Here is a 19,299-nt window from a genome sequence, read left to right as displayed (position 1 = left end):
CAACTTTTTCATTCTCCTCTTTCACTTTCATCAAGGGGCTCTTTAGTTCTTCACTTTCTGCCATAAGGGTAGCGTCATCTGCGTATCTGAGCTTATTGATATTTCTCCCAGAAATCTTGATTTCAACTTGTGCTTCATCCAGCCCAGCATTTCTCATGATGTACTCTCCTTACGAGTTAAATAAGCAGGATGACATTATACAGCCTTGACATACTCTTTTCCCATTTGGAACCAGTCTGTTGTTCCATGTCCGATTCTTATTGTTGCTTCTTGACCTGCATGCAGATTTCTCAGGAGGCAAGTTAGGTGGTCTGTTATTTCCATCTCTTTCAGAATTTTCCAAAGTTTCTTGTGATCCACACAGTCAAAGGCTTTGGCCTAGTCAATAAAGCAGAAACAGCTGTTTTTCTGGAACTCTCTTGCTTTTCCAATGATCCAACAAATGTTGCCAATTTGATCTCTGGTTCTTCTGCCTTTTCTAAATCCAGCTTGAACATCTCAAAGTTCATGGTTCACATACTGTTGAAGCCTTGCTTGGAGAATTTTGAGCATTACTTTACTAGCATGTGAGGTGAGTGCAACTGTGCGGTAGTATGAGCATTCTTTGGCATTGCCTTTCTTTGGGATTGGAATGAAAACTGACCTTTTCCAGTCCTGTGACCAATGCTGAGTTTTCCAAATTTGCTGGCATATTGAGTGAAACACTTTCACAGCATCATCTTTTAGGATTTGAAATAGCTCAACTGGAATTCCATCACCTCCACTAGCTTTGTTTGTAGTGATGCTTCCTAAGGGCCACTTTACTTTACATTCCAGGAGTGATTCTGGCTCTGGGTGAGTGATCATACCATTGTAACTGTCTTCACTTTTATCCCCACAATTTCTATTAAGGCAGCTAAATTGAGGGAAAGCATCAGGTCAGTTTATCTAACCACTCAGCCCAGACCACTTAGTCTCCTACAATGGAGCCAAACACTGCTGTCTTTCAACCAGCCCTCCCACCAGCCCTCACTCCCAGTAACTTCACCTGGGCAAGCATTCCCTCATATCTCTCAACTTGGCTTCCAGTATCTTTCAACTTGGATGGAACAAGTACCTGCTATACACCACCCAATAAAACTCAGGATCACCAAACAATACAAGGGATCTGAGAACCAGGGAAGACTTACTCAGTTTGTCTGGAATCCCCAAGGAGGTGGAAGAGGGCTGGTACCAAGGCTCTGGTTCCTTGTGGAGTTCAGGTGAAAGAGGGAAGTCCACTCTGGGTCACTTCGTTGGTTGCGATAATGGTTGAAAACAAAATTTTGCACAACATGAGAGTTCTATTTGGGGCAAAATGAGGACTGCAGTCTGGGAGTCCAAGTTTCAGACAGCTCTGAGAAACTGCTCTGAAGAGGCAAGGGGTGGAGTCAGGTTATATGGAAAATTTGCAACAAAGGGCAGGTAGTCTGAACATCAAAACAGTATTAAAGAAAACCAGATCCACCAAAGGGCTTCCCTCATAGCTTGTAGCTCAGTCAGTAAAGAATCTGCCTGCAAAGCAGGAGACCCAGGTTCGATTATTGGGTCAGGAAGATCCCCTGGAGAAGGAAATGGCAACCCATTCCAATATTCTTGCCTGGAGAATCTCATGGACAGAGGAGCCTGGCAGGCTACAGTCCATGGGGTCACAAGAGATGGAAACAACTTAGCTACTAAACCACCAAGAAATTTAGCATTTTTCTATGTATGGAAAGATGCTTGTCTGGGCTCATGGAAACCATTCCTTTGCTATGCACATCACCTATCTGGAACCTGAATCCTGTGTTTACACATCCTGAGTTTCCTCAGGGCTCACTGCAGCAAGTGGCTGCAGTCTGATTGCTGCTAGATGGCAGGTATTTTTTCCTTCCTGATTTCCCTCAGGACTCACCAGGCTCACCATTTGTGGTGGCTGCGTTTGCTGGAGACTGTGACATCCTTGTTTACTGCTATGGCAGGAAATATTTCATTTCTCACTCTACATCCAATTCCTGACCATGTACTTTGAAAGCTTTTCTCCTTATTGTAGTCCCTAAGAAGGAGCAAGATCAGATTCCCAGGACTTCCTTCCATCCCCTTCCAGAGGGTGCTCTTTTTCAGAATCAATAAAAAACAGTGGGAAAACCTCCTGAGTGAATCTTTCAGCTTTTCTTTCCCTATTCCATGAATGTATCAGGAGTCCTTAATGGAGATCCCAAACTGGTCCTAGGCTCAAGAAGGAAGTAGGGACAGGCATGGGAGTAGAGGGAAGGAAGCTCAAAGGGCAGAAAGGAAATGAGAAACCAGGGAAGAAAACACATTCTTAGTTTGAATACCCTTCCCTTCCCACCAGCCCTACCAATAACTATACACAGACATCTATATAACTTTCTACAAACCCTACAAGTCCCAGCCTTATCAGGCAACCTCCTCTCCTAACACTCTCCCCCTTCCTCTTTTCCCTCTCATTTCACACTTTTTGCCACAGAAATGAAGTACACTTTACATTTCTAGGTTTTATTTCCTTTTTTTATTGTTTTTATTCTGGCCACTTTATAACCTCAATGAGGGCAGTAAGAATTGAACCTCGAAGCTGAGAAGAACGGAGGCCCTGGAGGGGTTGAAAAGTTATGCCACACTGGTCACACCTCATCCCCAAGTTATTGTAACTAACAAACATCAATTTAATGATTCTGAGAACACAGAGGTCATTTTAAGGGAGCACAAGAGTCTGCCTGCAACTTTCTCTTCCCCAAGGAGGGCTGTTTTCCCTTACCACTTTGCAGGCTATAGAAGATCAACCCACAGAAAATGGCAGTGAGCACTTTGGAAGATTGGTCTAGTTAATGAGATTCTAAAGTCCATATAGCCATCATTTTCTTCCCATATGTGTCTGCTGGTAAGGTTTTATAGTGTTTGAATGCAGACATTATAATATGTGTTTTTAAATAAGGTGTCATGGCCCCATCACCTCCCTCCAGCAGTTTCATTTTAAAGCTCTAAACAGCTATGGGTGGCAGGGGAAGAAGGAACAGTTAGGGAATTTGAGATGGACAGGTAGACACTTTTAAAGCCTTCGACTGTGTGGATCAAAATAAACTGTGGACAATTCTTCAAGAGATGGGAATACCAGACCTCCTGACCTGCCTCCTGGGAAACCTGTATGCAGGTCAAGAACCAACAGTGAGAATCGGACATGGAACAAGGGACTGGTTCAAAATTTGGAAAGGAGTACATCAAGGCTGTATATTGTCATCCTGCTTATTTAATTTATATGCAGAGTACTTCATGGGACATGCTGGGATGGATGAAGCACAAGATGGAATCAAGATTGCTGAGAGAAATATCAACAACCTCAGACAGGCAGATGACACCACCCTAATGGCAGAAAACAAAGAGGAACTAAAGAGCCTCTTGATGAAAATCAAAGAGGAGAGTGAAAAGTTGGCTTAAAACTCAACTTTCAGAAAACTAAAATCATGACATCTGGTCCCATCACTTGATGGCTAATAGATGGGGGAAAATGGAAATTGTGACAGACTTTATTTTCTTGGGCTCCAAATCACTGCAGATGGTGACTGCAGCCATGAAATTAAAAGATGCTTGCTCCCTGGAAGAAAAGCTATGACAAACCTAGACAGCATATTAAAAAACAGAGACATCACTTTGCCAACAAAGATCCATATAGTCAAAGCTGTGGTTTTTCCAGCAGTCATGTACAGATGTGAGAGTTGAATAAAGAAGTCTGAGCCCCAAGTAACTGATGCTTTTGAACTGCAGTGTTGGAAAAGATTCTTGAGAATCTCTTGGACAGCAAGGAGATCAAACCAGTCAATCCTAAAGGAAATCAACCCTAAATATTCACTGGAAGAACTGATGCCAAAGCTAAAGCTTCAATAGTTTGGCCACCCGATGTGAAGAGTTAACTCATTGGAAAAGACCCTGATGCTCGGAAAGACTGGAGGCAGGAGAAGAAGGGGACAACAGAGGAGATGGTTGGATGGCATTGCTGATTCAATGAACATGAGTTTGAGTAACTTTGGGAGATTGTGAAGGACAGGGAAGGCTGGTATGCTGCAGTCCATGGGGTCATAAAGAGTCGGACACGACTGAGTGACTGAACAACAACAATATACACAGCGCTATATTCAAAATGGATAACCAACAAGGACACACTACGTAGCACATAGAACTCTGCTCAGCATTGTGTGGCAGCCTGGATCAGAGGGAAGTGTAGAGGAGAATGGATACATATATATGCATGGCTGAGTCCCTTCAGTGTTCACTGGAAACTGTTACATCATTCTTAATTGCCTATAAGTGCACACATGCTCAGTTACTCAACTGTGTCTGACTCTGTGACCACTTGAACTGCAGTTCACCAGGCTCCTCTGTCCATGGAATTTTCAAGTCAAGGATACTGGAGTGGGTTGACATTTCCTACTCCAGGGGATCTTCTTGACCCAGGGATCAAATTTGCATCTCCTGTGTCTCCTGCATTGGCAGCTGGATTCTTTACCACTGAGCTACATAGGAATATCCCAGTACAAAATAAAACGTCTAAAAAAAAAGTAAAAGCTCTGAAATTCTATGGTGTATGTACTAAATTCACAAAGTTTTTATCAGGTATAAAACAAACTGTAAGGATATTTTGTACAACTTGCAGAATATCCATGGAAGGGCAGTAATTAAATTCTGTTCCATTTGCCTGAGGGAAAAACAACTGGTGATCATTAATCTTAAGCCCATACATCTGGTCCATGGTAAAATGGCCAGGGGGCATGAAAAAAGGTGATGACTTAATCCAAGGATCAAGAGAAGCCATAAAGATGTTAAGTATCTTGACCTTTAAATTGATTGGTTCGAAAGGATATAAAAACTGCTGATAGTCCCACCTTGGGGGGGGACTCTTTACCCCCTCTCAGTGTCTATGCTGAGAGCTTTGTATTTTCCTCGTTTAATAAATCCTATTTGCTTGCTACCATGAGTGTTTACATGTTCGTGGATTCCATTCTTTGGCTCCGTGGACAAGAACTAGGATTCCTGTCTCACTAGCAGGGTTACATTTTACTCCTGGACAATACTGCTGAAGTTTTTGAAGTTTCCTTGGTTCAGTCCCTTCTTTTCCCAGCTATGCTGAATTTGCATCAGAATTAATAATGAACCCAGGGTCTCTTGATTTACTTTTGCTTGAGGGAGAGGAGGAAGCCCTTGGGCTGGAAATAACAGTCTCAGGAAGCTTCTATGGAACAAAGAGGTTTCGCAATCTCTGTGCCTCCACGTGCTAGAGTGTGTATGGGGAGGTGGTATGAAAAATTGGATGGGATAGACAGCAAATCCCTCACCCCAGGTTCTGTTCAGATGAACCCAGCATGACCATTTTAAACCTCAGATTCGCAGCAGCAGACTAAAGTGGTACAGTGTTTTGTGCTTTGGATCTAGAGTAGAAGGTAGAAAAGCCTGTGAGAGAATGGCCTAGATAACTGCTGGTCTGATTTTGTTTGCCTGTTTAGTTTAGTTAGTTCTGGTGAAATAAAAATTCATATTTTAAAGAAAGTCAAGGAAAATTCAAACAATTTTTTTCACTGCCCTTTTGCTTCATCTCTCCCTTCTATGCATTTTGTATATGCATTATGCATTGACCAGACCTTTCCAAAGGCAGGAATACCTGCTCAACTATATACAGCAAAATACTCTCCTAATACTAGCAAGATAACTGTTTAGAAGATAATATATAAGGGGTCATGATGACGCACTACTTTGTTCATGCAGATCTTTATTGTGTAAACTGTCAATATACCATGTGGTATATAACCTTCTATCTCAAAAAACTATGTAACTGTGCTTTGACTTCTTAACAGGTAGAACAGTTTTCAGAGCTCTCTAAAAGACCATCTCCTAGGTTATACTTTTCAGGCTGACATCAATAAAATTTTTCACTTCTTTGATAGATGGAATATTGATTACTTTTTCATTGACATTTGCATGGCATTCCTGTCGGGATATCAGAAACACCCACCAGAGAACACCTGGAAGACACCCCTAACTGGCTCTTTGTACCAACATGGGCCCTTTGAGACTCACTGGCTTCTAATATTTTAATCTCACTGTTTGACTGATCCTAAAATTATTTGAGCTGTTTAAAATTAAGACTTGGACTCTTAAGAGGCATTAGTGCATTTTCTTAGGTACGGACCAATGGGGATCTGGGCAGGTGGCCCAGGGAAACATAAGTTGCTGGTTTTAGTTAAATTTGGCTTAACTTTAGAAAAGCAAGTTGATATATGACCTGAACAAACCATTTGCTAGTGAAATGAGAGACTGAATTATTCATCTTCAAAGAACAAGGGACATTTGCTCCTTCCAGCCACAAGATATCCTGAGGTGATTAAGAACCAACACAAGTATCTGAGGATTAATCCTTGTGATGTTTAGTGGTCCCACAAGGAGTCTCACTACACTCATTAAGTAAATACAGCCCTTCCAGGGAGTATGACAAAGGCTAATCACCTAGTGCTCCAAGCATCCATGGCAGTTTTAGACTGTCAGAGGGAAAAACCAAGACACATAAAAGAGTTGAACTGATTGAAGGGTAACTCCTTGAGGAGCTAGACTCAGAAGTAGCACACATCCAATTAAACACATCATCCTCAGAAAGTTTATTCAGCTCATATCTCATATCTAAATTAGGCCACCAAAATAATAGTGGGAACTGTGCCTCGAAGGCCAAACAACTCCCAAACAAACAGGCACCTATGGGAAACCCAGCTGGGTTCATGTATAACATCAATGGAATTGACACCTTCAAGTATTTAACCAAATAGTAAGGTCTGACCAAATATAACTTGCCCTTGAGTTGGCCAAGGTGGGACACTTTAGATTTACCTAAGTTGGTTTACTTGCAAGCTCAATTAGAAAAATCCAGCTATAAGATCAAATAGCCAGAATAGGAAGTGCATTTTAATCAGTATTTAATCACTTTGAAAGCCTCAAAGTGAGAGAATGATAAAATGGTCTCACTGCAAGAGACAAACCAAAAATTATTAGAAACAGTGCCCTAATAAGAAAGGAACTCAGATATCATTGCTCATTCTCCCACTCTCTTTCCTCTTCTGTCTGGTTCTTCAAATTCTCTTCTTTTTGAACTTCCTTGTCCTGACCTTCTTGTTCTTCCATTTTCAGTTTAAAAGGAAAAACTTATTGAGTCTAAGGGAAAGGATAAAGACAGCTCTAAACAACAGCTGCCCCCTTTAAGGAGAAAGCTACAAGTAAAGTGGAGCTTGCTTTTATCTATATCCCTTGGCCTAAGACATAAATTAAGAACTTAACTAAGGATTTTCCATATTCTTTATAGGATCCTTTGAAATTTGCTAAATAATATGACCTAACAGTAACAACCTATGAGCCTGGATATTCAGACTTGTAACAGTTTATACAATTACTAGTCTCTGAAAATAATGCAAAATAATGGCTCCAAGAAATGGGTTAGAAGATACTTATAGACGATTTTCATAAGCCTTCACCAGAAATACAGAGAAATTGCCCACAACCTATATTAATCTATAGGTAAAATCTTTCCAAAAGAAATAGATTGGGCAAAAACCCATCACTGTAAACAAAAGTCAGAAGAGACTTTTCTTGATTATTCCAAAACATTTGAAAATATAGTCAAACAGCATTCTGGCACTCACCCAAAGAGTTTTCTAAACCATCAGAATGATCCACTATTTTACTTGAAGGAATAGATGAATTGATATGACTGGTAAAAAGATATGGACTTGACTGAGCTACTATGTATACTAATACACTTGTCACTGTTGCCAACAAACTCTCCAAAACTTTACACAAAAGAGAAAAGGAAAAAGCTGCTAAGGTTATGAATATGCAGTTACAACAGCTCAGCAGTCCATTGAGACTACCTAGCCCAAATCTCAGTCAGTCTCGAAATAACCACACCTGCCTTTGGAACCAAGCAGAACCCTGCAGGTCTCCCCTCCAAATACAAAAGCCCCTTTCATGCTCCCTGCCTTTTGTTTGTAGAAAAGCTGAAATCTCCCAGGCCTCTGTACGTCACAAAAAAACAAGCTCAAGTAGTTCATGATAAGGCAATAAAGTCGCAGATTCAGTATCTGATGCATATTCTTGAGTTCTTTTACAGATACTGTTACTGCCACTATAAGGAAAAAGCTAACTGCATGATAGCCAGACTTTAGCCGTGAGAGAAGATGCTCTATCTTGATGATGCCCTGAATCTATGTCTACCACAATTCCAAGAATTATCCTTAAGAGAGTATGATTAATACTATTGCTCATAGGTATCACCTCATAACACTTAGAATGGCCATCATTAAAAAGTCTACAAATAATAAATGCTAGACAGGATGGAGAGAAAAAGGAACTCTCCTACACTGTTGATAAAAATGTAAATCGGTGTAATCATTATGGAGAACAGTATGGAGGTTCCTTTAAAAACTAAAAATAGAGTTACTGCATGATCCTGCAATCCCACCCCTGGCCATATATCCAGAGAAAATTCTAATTCAAAAAGATACATGAAACCCAATGTTCATACAACACTACTCACAAGGACTGCCTTGGTGGTCCTGTGGTTAAGACTCTGTGCTTCCACTGCAGGGGGCATGGGTCATAGTAGCCAAGATATGGAAGCAGTCTAAATGTCCATTAACAGATAAATAGAGAAATAGGGAGATACACACACACACACACACACACATATACAATGGCACATTACACAGTAATGAAAACAGAATGAAATGCCATTTTCAGCAACATGGATGAACCTAGAGATTATCATATTGAACAAAGTAAGTCTGACAGAGAAAGACAAATATCATGATGTCATTTACATGTGGAATCCTTTTTAAAAATGGTATAAGTGAACTTATTTACAAAACAGAAACAAACTCACAGACATAGAATATAAACTTATGGTTACCAAAGGGGAAAGTTCAGAAGTAGGGACAATAACTTAGCAGTTTGCAATTAATGTATACACACTATAATATATAAAATAGGTAGGCAAGGATTAGTATACAGCACAGGGAACTATACTCAATATCTTGTAATAATCTATAATAGAAAATAATCTGAAAAAGAATGTATGTATGTATGCATGTATAACTAAATCACATTTGAAACCAACATAACATTGTAAATTAGACTTCAATTAAAAATAGGAAAGGAAAAACAAAACAAAAAACACTTCTGCTCATGATAAATTTCCTTGTAGGTATCAAAATAATTGTACCTTGTTCTACCCATATAAGTAAATGGGCAAACTAAAACTGTCAGTGAAGAGATGCTACAGAACCACATTGACATCTTCCACTCTAAGAATACAGCACCCTCTGTTAGCATGAAGAGATGGACCTTCACCCATAATCCCACAAAAATGGAATGATGTTCTGACAAGTGGGGATTTGTATGCAGCTTTTGGCAAGAAAGAGCTCTTTGCTTGAAAGAGCTCTCTGCAAGAAGCCCCTTTGTTCTGTCACTTTAACAAAGCTATATTGTAACTAATCTTAAAGGAGGTACCACCATGCTCTACTCATCTCTGGCCCTATCATACCTTTCATATCTTTTGATCACACAATACTTCACCTAACCTCTTGGTTCCTTCCATAGATCAAAGAAGTAGAAATGACGAAAAAGTGATTAACACATGCTCAGATTGTTCCCCTAGCTTCCCTTAACCTCTCAAATACCAAGGGAACTGTGTGAACAAGAAAGCATCTCAATGGCAAAAACCATCACAATATAGCAATTATCCTCCAGTTAAAATAAATAAATAATATTTTTAATTAAAAAAAGAGAAAGATCAAGAGAAGTCAACAAGCCTGCATGCATTGGGAGATAGAGACAACTCAGACCCACTTGCCCTTTTCCCTTTAAAACCGTTCATGACCAGGCAGAATCTTGGGAGTTAGGTTTTGGAGGATGAGTATGCATTCTCTCTAGATTGTCAGCATTCTAATTAAAAGCAAGTTTTCTTTCTACCAACAACTGCCTCTTGGGTATTGACTTTCAAGTTGCAAGCCGCCAGACCTGAGAGTGGTAACTCCTTTATTGTGGAAAACCTGGACATTTTAAAAGAGACTGTCACAAATTTAAATAAGATTTAGAACAAGGCAGGATTAACAAAGAATGCAGGTGCTCTGAGGATTACGAGAAAGCATTCGCTCTCCTAACTACCTTAGGGGAAATTAAAATAAATCATACAGAAAACTTCTAAAGCCCTTGGATACATGGGGGCTACATTATTTATTCTTAATCCTACCTTTATTCATTGCCCTCTCCCTCAAAGTAAACAGTGCATTCAAATGATAGGGGTTTCTAATTTACCTGTACAAGTTTTTAAACCAGAACAGTTACTTTTCAGTTAGGAACTATCACTGAAAGACATGTGTTCCTCTTGGTAAAATGTGCTCCAATTCACTTGATGAGGATGAGACCTTTCAGAGGTACACAATGCCCATATTATCTTTTCACCAAAGGGTGGAATGATTTTAGATTTATAAAACTTAGATGCAGACAAGAACATAATTACCAAGAAATTGATGGCAGCGAAAACAAGAATACAGACAGATGAAAAGAAAGTTAACCATTTACTGTTACAAGTGCCTGAGGAACAGCAGTCATCTTCAGACATCAGTAAAATCAACTCAGCTATTCCAGTGGTTTTTCCAGTATTCATTTACAGATGTGAGAGTTGGACCATAAAGAAGGCTGAGTATCAAAGAATAGATGCTTTTGACAAGGGCAGTGGGGGAGGAAGGAGAGGGTGAGATGACTGGAGAAAATAGCATGAAGCATATACACTACCATATGTAAAATAGATAGCCAGTGGAAATCAGCTGTATAACTCAGGGAATTCAAAGACAGCTCTGTAAAAATGTAGAGGTGTGGGCAAGGGTGGGAGGTGGGAGGGAGGTTTGAGGGGGAAAGGACATATGTACATATATGGCTAATTCATGTCGATGTATGGCAGAAATCAAACCAATATTGTAAAACAATTATCCTTCAATTAAAAATAAATAAATTTTTAAAAATCTTGTTTCCCTTCTTCCATTTTTGTTTTTTGCCTTCTGGAACTAATTGTTGAACTTGTAGGGGAAATTTATTAACAGTTAAATTGGGGTAAAGTTAAAGTAGTGGACATTCTCGGGGCTGGAGATGAATAGAACTTAAAGCAGCCTGTTTACGTGCTGAGCCAGCAAATTGATTCCCTTTGGCCTCTACTGAATCAGATTTGGAATGTCCAGGTATTTAGATAATGGCCAATTGTTTGCATAATTATGGAGTCTAATAATTCTTAGACTAATTTCCCATGTTTTTATGAATTGCACTGAGGAAGTAAGAAATCCTCTTTCCGAAAGCATTCCAAAATCTTGACCCAGTCCAAAAGCTTAGAAGACTATCAGTGTAAATATTTGCTATTTGATCTTTGGCTAGTTGAAAGCCCTGATTAGAGCAATTAATTGAGCTTGTTGTGCCAACTTTGGTTCTAGTAAGTAAAAACTCCAATTATGTCAAAAGTGGACATTATTGTATATCCAGCTTGGTAATGTTCCTGTTCATCCTTTAAGTAAGATCCATCTGTAAACCAAATTAAGTCAGCATTATTGATAGGACTGCTTGTAAAGCATTCCTAGGAGTAAGAAGATAATCCATTAGTAAAATGCAGTTGTGGCTGTTTTCTTCCTGTGGTTCTGGAAGCAAAGTTGTGGGGTTAAGATTAACTCATTGAGCCAAAGTAATATTAGGCAAAGAAAGCAACAATACCTTGAAAAACGTGAGTGTACTCACAGAACAGCACTGAGTATAATGGGAGTTTAAAGGAGATTCCACTAAATGTGAACATAGACAGTCAAATGAGACCCGACCGTGAGCTCTTAAGTAGTTTTGAACAAGACAGTTGTTGTTGAAAAAACTTGCATACACCATGAGGGTTCTTTTCCCTGAATCTAGGTGGTGGCTGTACTATCCTATGGGTTGATGCTGGTCACCATGTTTCTGAGTTAACACACCTCTAGGGCATTTCCTTTATCTTCATGCTCAAAGAGAAAAAATGGTAATTTATAATTAGGATAGCCTAATGTCCAAGCCTGAATCAATGAAGATTTTAAGACATCTATAGCCTTTTCTCTTTTCTATTGTCCATTCAATTACGCTTGATTGGTTGGACTTAAGTAACACATAGAGGCTTCCCTTATGGCTCAGATGGTTAAGAATCCACCTGCAATGCAGGAGAGCTGGGCTCGATCCCTGGATTGGGAAGATCCCCTGGAGGAGGGCATGGTTAATCACTCCAGTATTCTTGCCTGGAGAATCCCTATGGACAGAGGAGCCTCGTGGACTACACTCCATGGGGTCACAAAGACTCAGACATGACTGATAGACTAAGCGCGCAAACACACACAAGCATAGACAGAGGAGTTGGGAAATGAGGGGGTAAGGAGGTACTCAATTCCTATAATATCCAGTCAAACCTAGAAATCCTCTCAGCTATTTCTTTGTTTCAGGGAACAAGAAAGCTAGAATTCCCTTAATTCTTTCACAATCAATTAACAATCCTTCCTTGGATATCAAATGACCCAAATATTTCATAACTGGTAAACAAGAATTGCAGTCTGTCTTTGGACACTGTATGACCCTCAGAGGCTGATTGTTCTAACAGATAGTATCTCTTTCAGAGTCCTGTTCAGTTTTAGAACACAAAAGCAAATTCTTTACATACCGAATTAAAACAGAGCCATTAAGGAAGTGAGCAGCCAAATCAGGCTTAAGTATTTGAGAAAAATAAGTGGAACCTTCAGTATAGCCTTATGGCATAACTATCCAGATATGGTGAAGATCTTCCCACACAATGGCAAAATAGTATTGGCTTTCTTCTTTCATTGTAGTACTAAAAAAAATGCACTACACATTTCTATTACTGAGAAATAACAGGTAGTTTCTAGAATAGCTGAGAGCAGAGTGTAAGGATTAGGAAACACAGGGTGGCAAGGGATTACAATGCTATTTATAGCTCTCGGGTCCTGAACAAACCTCCAGTCTTTATTTGACTTTCTTGCTGGTAAAATCAGCCTATTATAAGAATTGGCACAAGGAATTATAAGTCCTTTATCAAAGAATTCCTGAATAATAGGAATTCCATTGAATGCCTCCTATGTAAGTTCCATTCAGTTCAGTTCAGTCGCTCAGTCGTGTCCAACTCTTTGCAACCCCATGAATCGCAGCATGCCAGGCCGCCCTGTCCATCACCAACTCCCGAAGTTCACTCAAACTCATGTCCATCGAGTCAGTGATGCCATCCAGCCATCTCATCCTCTGTCGTCCTCTTCTCCTCCTGCCACCAACCCCTCCCAGGGTCTTTTCCAATGAGTCAACTCTTCGCACGAGGTGGTCAAAGTATTGGAGTTTCAGCTTCAGCATCAGTCCTTCCAATGAACATCCAGGACTGATCTCCTTTAGAATGAACTGGCTGGAACTCCTTGCAGTCCAAGGGACTCTCAAGAGTCTTCTCCAACACCACAGTTCAAAAGCATCAATTCCTCGGCACTCAGCTTTCTTCACAGTCCAACTCTCACATCCATTCGTGACCACTGGAAAAACCATAGCTTCGAACAGACAGACCTTTGTTGGCAAAGTAATGTCTCTGCTTTTTAATATGCTATCTAGGTTGGTCATAACTTTCCTTCCAAGGAGTAAATGTCTTTTAATTGCATGGGTGCAATCACCATCTGCAGTGATTTTGAAGCCGAAAAAAATAAAGTCTGACACTGTTTCCACTGTTTCCCCATCTATTTCCCATGAAGTGATGGGACAGGATGCCATGATCTTTGTTTTCTGAGTGTTGAGCTTTAAGCCAACTTTGTCACTCTCCTCTTTCACTTTCATCAAGAAGCTTTTTAGTTGCTCTTCACTTTCTGCCATAAGGGTGGTGTCATCTGCATATCTGAGGTTATTGAGATTTCTCCCAGCAAACGTGATTCCAGCTTGTGCTTCTGCCAGCCCAGCATTTCTCATGATGTACTCTGCATATAAGTTAAATAAGCAAGGTGACAATATACAGCCTTGACGTACTCCTTTTCCTATTTGGAGCCACTCTGTTGTTCCATGTCCAGTTCTAACTGTTGCTTCCTGACCTGCATACAGGTTTCTCAATAGGCAGGTTAGGTGGTCTGGTATTCCCATCTCTTTCAGAATTTTCCACAGTTTGTTGTGATCCACACAGTCAAAGGCTTTGGCATAGTCAATAAAGCAGAAATAGATGTTTTTTCTGGAACTCTTTTGCTTTTCCATGATCCAGCGGATGTTGGCAATTTGATCTCTGGTTCCTCTGAATTTTCTAAAACCATCTTGAACATCTGGCAGTTCACGGTTCATGTATTGCTGAAGCCTGGCTTGGAGAATTTTGAGCATTACTTTATTAGTGTGTAGATGAGTGCAGTTGTGTGGTAGTTTGAGCATTCTTTAGCACTGCCTTTCTTTGAGATTGGAATGAAAACTGACATTTTCCAGTCCTATGACCACTGCTGAGTTTTCCAAATTTGCTGGCATATTGAGTGTAGCACTTACACAGCATCATCTTTCAGGATTTGAAATAGCTCAACTGGAATTCCATCACCTCCACTAGCTTTATTCGTAGTGATGCTTTCTAAGGCCCACTTGACTTCACATTCCAGGATGTCTGGCTCTAGGTGAGTGATCACACCATCATGATTATCTGGGTTGTGAAGATCTTTTTTGTACAGTTCTTCTGTGTATTCTTGCCACCTCTTCTTAATCTCTTCTGCTGCTAGGTCCATACCATTTCTGTCCTTTATTGAGCCCATCTTTGCATGAAATGTTCCCTTGGTATCTCTAATTTTCTTGAAAAGAACTCTAGTCTTTCCCATTCTATTGTTTTTCTCTATTTCTTTGCACTGATCACCGAGGAAGGCTTTCTTATCTCTCCTTGCTATTCTTTGGAACTCTGCATTCAGATGATTATATCTTTCCTTTTCTCCTTTGCTTTTCACTTCTCTTCTTTTCACAGCTATTTATAAGGCCTCCTCAGGCAACCATTTTGCTTTTTTACGCTTCTTTTCCATGGGGATGGTCTTGATCCCTGTCTCCTGTACAATGTCATGAACCTCCATCCATACTTCATCAGGCACTCTGTCTATCAGATCTAGGCCCTTAAACCTATTTCTCACTTCCACTGTATAATCATAAGGGATTTGATTTGGGTGATACCTAAATGGTCTAGTGGTTTTCTCCACTTTCTTCAATTTAAGTCTGAATTTGACAATAAGGAGTTCATGATCTGAGCCACAGTCAGCTCCTGGTCTTGTTTTTGCTGACTGTATAGAGCTTCTCCGTCTTTCGCTGAAAAGAATATAATCAATCTGATTTCAGTGTTGACCATCTGGTGATGTGGACGTTGTCAAATATTTAGTAGACGCTAGGAATTATCAATAGTTACTTTATGGAACTTGTTGTTTTTGTCTTTTTTAATTAATTTAATTGGAGAATAATTATTTTACAATATTGTGATGATTTTGCCATATATCAACATGAGTCAGCCACAGGTCCACTCATACTCAACCCCCCTCCCACTTCATCCCTCTGGGTTGTCCCAGAGCACTGGCTTTGGGTGCCTTCATGCATCAAACTTGCACTGGTCATCTATTTTACACAGGGTAATGTACATGTTTCAATGTTATTCTCTCAAATCACCCACCTTCACCTTCTTCCACTCAGTCCAAAAGTTTGTTATTTACATCTGTGTCTCCTTCGCTGCCATGCACATAGGATTGTCGTTACATCTTTCTAAATTCCATATATATGCATTAATATACAGTATTTGTCTTTCTCTTTCTGACTTACTCTCTATAATAGGCTCCAGTTTCATCCAGCCCATTAGAACTGACTGAAATGCATTCCTTCTTATACATGAGTAATATTCATTGTGAATATGTACCACACTTCCATATCCATTCACCTGCTGATGGACATCTAGGTTCCTTAGTCTCAACGTTATGTCCAACTCTTTGCAACCCATCGATGGCAGCGCACCAGGCTTTCCTGTTCTTCACTATCTCCCGGATTTTGTTAAAACTCATATCCATGGAGTCAGTGACGCCATCCAATGATCTCATCTTTCGTTGCCCCCTTCTCCTGCCCTCAGTTTTTCCCAGCATCACAGTCATTTCCAGTGAGTCAGTTTTTTGCATCATTTGGCCAAAGTATTAGAGCTTCAGCTTCAGCATCAGACCTTCCAATGAATATTCAGGACTGATTTCCTTTAGGACGGGTGGTTTGATATCCTTTCAGTCCAAGGGACTCTCAAGTCTTCTCCAACACCACCGTTCAAAAGAATCAATTCTTTGGTGCTCAGCCTTCCTTATGGTCCAGCTCTCACATCCGTACATGACTACTGGAAAAACCATAGCTTTGACTATATGGACAAAGTGATGTTCTCATTGTTGGCAAAATGATGTCTCTATTTTTTAATATGCTCTCTAGGTTTGTCATAGCTTTACTTCCAAGGAGCAAGCTGTCTTTTAACATCAAGGCTACAGTCACAATCTGCAGTGATTTTGGAACCCAAGAAAACAAAATCTGTCACTGGTTTCATTGTTTCCCCAACTATTTGCCATGAAGTGATGGGACAGGATGTCATTTTCTTAGTATTTTGAAGGTTGAGTTTTAATCCAGCTTTTTCACTCTTCTCTTTCATTTTCATCAAGAGGCTCTTTACTTACTATTCCCTTTCTACCATAAGGATGGTGTCAACTGCATATCTGAGGTCACTGGTATTTCTCCCTGCAATCTTCATTCCAGCTTGTGCTTCATCAAGCCTGGTATTTCACATAATGTACTCTGCATAGAAGTTAAATAAGCAGGGTGACAATATAGAGCCTTGATGTACTCCTTTCCCAATCTGGAACCAGTCTGTTGTTCCATGTCCAGTTCTAACTGTTGCTTTTTAACCTGCATACAAGTTTCTCAGGAGGCAGATAAGGTGGTCTGGTATTCCTATCTCTTTATGAATCTCCCAGAGTTTGTTGTGACCCACATAGTCAAAGGCTTTAGTGTAGTCAATGAAGCAGATGGTTTTATGGAATTCCCTTACTTTTTCTATAATCCAACAGATGTTGGCAATTTGATCTCTGGTTCCTCTGGCTTTTCTAAATCTAGCTTGTTCATCTGGAAGTTCTCAGTTCACGTACTGTTGTAGCCTAGCTTAAAGAATTTAGATCATTACCTTGCTAGCATGTGAGATGAGTGCAATTGTGTGGTATTTTGAACATTCTTTAGCAATGCCTTTCTTTGGAATTGGAATGAAAACTGGCCTTTTCCAGTCCTGTGGCTACTGCTGAATTTTCCAAATTCACTGGCATATTGAGTGCAGTACTTTAACATCACCATTTTTTAGAATATGAAATAGCTCAACTGGAATTCCATCACCTCCAATATCTTTGATCATAGTAATGCTTCCTATGGCCCACTTGATTTCACATTCCAGGATGTCTGACTCTAGTCCAGTGATCACACCATTGTGGTTTTCTGGGTCATTAAGATCTTTTTTGTACAGCTCTTCTGTGAATTCTTGCCACCTCCTTTTAATACCTTCTCTTTCTGTTAGGTCAATACCATTTCTTTCCTTTATTGAGATGAAATTTTTGTGGGCCTTTATAGTGGGTAAATGTATTTTGCATGTGGGAAGATTGTATATAGTTTATGGCCATATGGGGAACCTATAGCATTTTAAAATTGACATGTACTTTACATGACATAAAATTAATCATTTCTGTGGTTTGGGGGACATTTGCTAGGATATTCAAACATCACCACTAATTCTGGAATATTTCTGTTGACACCCTCACCCCAAAAACCAAGCCATGCCATTAGCAGTTAGTTCTAATTTGTCTCTCCTCCCACATCCTAGCCATTACAACTCTACAGATTACTCTCTTTACAGATTTATCTATTCCAATTATTTGGTATAAATAGAATATGATACATAACATTATATATGGTTTCTTTCACTCAGTGAGTTTTCAAGATTTATTCATGTCCCAGCATGTATCAGGTCTTCATTTCATTGTTGTAGAAAACGCCATTGTATGGTTATGCTTCATTTGTCCACATCCATTATATTGTATGGTTATGCTTCATTTGTCCACATCCATTTTATTTGTTCATCCAAAAGTGAATGTCTATTTGCATTGTTTTCATTTTTGGCTATTATGAATAATGCTGTTACCAGTCATGTTTAAGTACTGTATGGAAATATGTTTTCATTTCTCTTGGGTATATACCTAGGAGTGGAATTTCTGTATCATAAGGTAACTTTGTTTTTGAGGAATTGCCAAACTTATTTTCCATAGCAAAAGCACCATTTTATATTCCCTTACAGTTTCCTTTTTAACTGACTGATCACTTGGTATTGTGTTAATTTCCACATTTTAAAAAAATTTTTCCTTCTGCTATAAATTTCACATTTCAATTACAACACGTATTTTCTGTTACTAAAATCCTTCTAAAAATTTATTAAGACATGTTAATGACCTAAGATATAATCTACCTTGGACAATATTCCAGGTTCACCTGAGAATAATGGATATTCTGATGTGATTGCATGAAGTGTTCTACAGGTAACGATTAGGTCTGCTTCATAATTAGGGATGTTCAAGTATTCCATTTCCTTGCTGATCTTCTACTTTTTCTTTCCATTATTAAAAGTAAGGTATTGACATATCCAACTATTGTAGTTGAATTACCTATTACTCCCTTCCATTCTTTCAGTTTTTACTTCTGTTTTAGAGTTTTATTGTGAGGTGCATATAAACTTAAACTGCTTTTTTTTTTTTTTAACCATGGATTGATGATTTCACCATTATATAATGTCCTTTCTCTCTACTGGCAATTTTATCTCAAAGTCTATTTTGTATTGTATTAGTATAGGAACTTCAGCTGTCTTCTGAGTACTGTTTCCATACACTATCTTTTTACTTTCAAGCTATTTGTGTCTTTAAAACTAAAGTATCTCCAGACAGCATTTAGTTGGACCATTTTTTAAAAATCCATTCTGCCATTCTCTGCCTTTTAATTGGAGCATCTAATCCACTTACATCCAAAGTAATTATGGCTAAGGAAAGACTTATTTGTGGCATTTGGATACTTAATGTTCCATATATCTTATGTCTTTTTAGTTTTTCCTTAACTTATTTTATTTCTAAACTGAATATATTCTAGTGTATTATTTTCATTTCTTTTACTATATCT

The 19,299-nt window shown here is 39.2% G+C and overlaps 1 long non-coding RNA gene across 2 annotated transcripts in view; it reads right to left on the bottom strand.

Moving 5' to 3' along the window:
* The window catches only part of LOC105605507 (uncharacterized), a 187,430-nt gene that overhangs the window by 47,172 nt on the left and 120,959 nt on the right, over positions 1–19,299 (bottom strand). Inside the window, exon 3 of one of the 2 annotated variants that reach the window (XR_009598893.1) lies at positions 1,170–1,269. The exons of the other annotated variant lie outside the window; for it this stretch is intronic. This is a non-coding gene — a long non-coding RNA (uncharacterized LOC105605507). The remainder of the gene's footprint in view (positions 1–1,169; positions 1,270–19,299) is intronic. 2 annotated transcript variants of the gene reach the window in all.

The sequence above is a fragment of the Ovis aries genome, chromosome X, assembly GCF_016772045.2.
Source record: "Ovis aries strain OAR_USU_Benz2616 breed Rambouillet chromosome X, ARS-UI_Ramb_v3.0, whole genome shotgun sequence".
NCBI lineage: Eukaryota > Metazoa > Chordata > Mammalia > Artiodactyla > Bovidae > Ovis > Ovis aries.
The sequence above is the reverse complement of the archived record's forward strand: the minus strand, read 5'-3'. Positions and strand labels throughout refer to the sequence as shown.